We start from the raw sequence: 2,334 nt of genomic DNA on the forward strand, positions 1-2,334 counted from the left end.
CATCAAGATAGGTCAAAACAAAATTTTTGAGACATCACTGCCTTTTTCTGTTGTTAGAGGCCGTTTTTATGCTAGAGATGTTAAAGTCGTCAAGACGCATTTGACGTCTGAGACGTTAAAGCCGTCTGGTATAAAAACGGGACGCATAAAAGTAGACAAACTAACGGACAAAAACAAGATTTTTCTAAAAAAATGACTAGGTTCTATTATCGGAAGACACTGGGCACGAGCAAACTCGGCACCAAATAAACGTTAACACACGAATATATGAGCAAATAACGTGGCGGAATTGCAGCTTCTCAAATTTATGTCTCGACCTCGCCTGGAAGGACAGATGCAAATATTTTTTTTGTGACAGAAATCAGTCTAGGAATCAGCATTTTCTGGCGATGGACGAGGAACTAGATTTAGCCTCAGCGCATGGCTTGTTTGTCTTGTCGACCAAGAGAGCACGGAAGAAACGAAGTGCAGATTAACAAAGGACTCAGGGCTAAATGCGTCCAAGTTAGGGCGTCCCGTTTTTATACTAGACGCATTTAACGTCTGAGACGTTAAAGTCGTCTGTTAAGTGCGTCTAAACGACGCACTTAAAACAAGACGTTAAAGTCGTCAGACGTTAAATGCGTCTGTCTTATTTCTCGTTTTTATACTAGACGTTAAAGTCGTCTTGAGACGACTTTAACGTCTCAGACGACTTTAACGTCTCTAGCATAAAAACGGCCAGTGTTGGTATACGAGCAAAATTCTTATACAATTTCATTTTAATTTGTCTTTCTACCTTTTGATTAACTTTTTAAATTAAAAAAAGGGCCAGTGTTCAGCGTTCGCATAAAAATCGAGTTCTTTTGGTTACGCCCAAAATAATTGTCTCCATTGTTTTGGTTTGAGCCTTTTAGAGGTTGTTTTTGTTTTTTTAACGAAAATGAATTGAAATAAAAGACATTTAAACAAACAACTAAACAAGAGATTTGATTTCCTATAGCGACGTATTTTTTAAGACCTTTTAAATTTGGAAACATTTAAAGCTCACAATTTAAAATAAAATTATGTTGTTTGTCTACTTTACCTGAATTCAAATTATTTGAATTTCAAATAGTTATTGATCACCGGAGGACTTTTCCTTACCAAGTTATGGAGTTCCTGATCTGTGCTAGAAATCACACCGACGATCACAAAGAATCCTCCATTTACTAGGGCCCGTTTTTTAAGGGCACCGAGTTATAAATCACGTTAGATTTCATTTGTCTTTTCCGGTGCAGCAAAACGCACAATAGAAAACTCGTGGCGGTGTTTTGATTGGGCAATGCACAATAGAAAGCACGTGGCGCTGTTTACATTAATTATTAAACCCAAACCACGTAGTCCAAAATCATCGAGAGCACTGTGATGCGTTGTTTGGGTCACTGAAGATCGACGTTGCGTTGGCTTAATCGATTTCTTCTTCGGTCGCTCAAAACACATACAAAGAAAGGCACACGCTTTTCGCGGCAGACCGACTCTAAAAGATGTCGAGCGTCAGCTTCGAAACGAGTCGTTCCCTGATTCGAACTGAATGAAACGCGAATGAAATGGACGCAACTACTGAAAGCGATACAAGTCAAATACTAATTCTTTAATAAGCAGCGGCAGCCGGCATACGTAGAAAATGGCGGGAAAACCATGGTCACGTGGTTTCTTTTGTCGTTCGCGTTGGTGATGCTAAATCTCTCTAATAGAGCGAGTTTCAATTGAGTGTCGTAAAACCAAAACCAAAGTAATTTCTTTGGCCAATCAAAAAGGACGGAGACAATCCAGTAAACCAATCAAATCTCGAAGTAATTACACGTAGCCGACACAAAGCGCGGGAAAATGTGCACGCGCGAGCGACGATTGGTTTTGGTTTCACTTCTGATCGGTTGGAAAACTTGGCGCGAGAAATTTGAACCAATCACTGAGTGAAGTAATCATAAACCAAAGTAATTATCTAATTACTTTCGACACTCAATTGAAAATTGCTCTAACGAAAATCCGTCGCAGATCAAGACTCTTCTGATGTCATATACATTGGGGTTTGCGTTGTCTGGAAATTGTGAGGGAACCTTTGCAACAATGGTGAAGACAAAGACAACAAAACTCATCGAAAAATTTTGTTTATTCTTGCGATGATTTTTCAAGTAAGGCGATTCGCATTGCTTGTTAGTGCCAATACTCCCGAATTTTAAATTGTTGAACTGGTGTAATAGGGGTTTGAAAGGAAAAAAAATCTCTCTTTAGATTAAAGGAAAGGAACTTTATTTAAGTGTCTAGTCGTTCTAGCGCTAGAGCACTAATTGAGGACACTGTAAACTGAAGTTA

The 2,334-nt window shown here is 38.9% G+C and overlaps 1 long non-coding RNA gene across 1 annotated transcript in view; it reads right to left on the minus strand.

The window, feature by feature from the left end:
* The window catches only part of LOC138037719 (uncharacterized), a 9,548-nt gene extending 8,344 nt beyond the window's left edge, over positions 1 to 1,204 (minus strand). Inside the window, exon 1 of the long non-coding RNA XR_011130081.1 lies at positions 1,126 to 1,204. This is a non-coding gene — a long non-coding RNA (uncharacterized lncRNA). The remainder of the gene's footprint in view (positions 1 to 1,125) is intronic.
* Positions 1,205 to 2,334: the final 1,130 nt, after the last annotated feature.

Source organism: Montipora capricornis, chromosome 2 (genome assembly GCF_036669925.1).
Source record: "Montipora capricornis isolate CH-2021 chromosome 2, ASM3666992v2, whole genome shotgun sequence".
NCBI classification, from domain to species: domain Eukaryota; kingdom Metazoa; phylum Cnidaria; class Anthozoa; order Scleractinia; family Acroporidae; genus Montipora; species Montipora capricornis.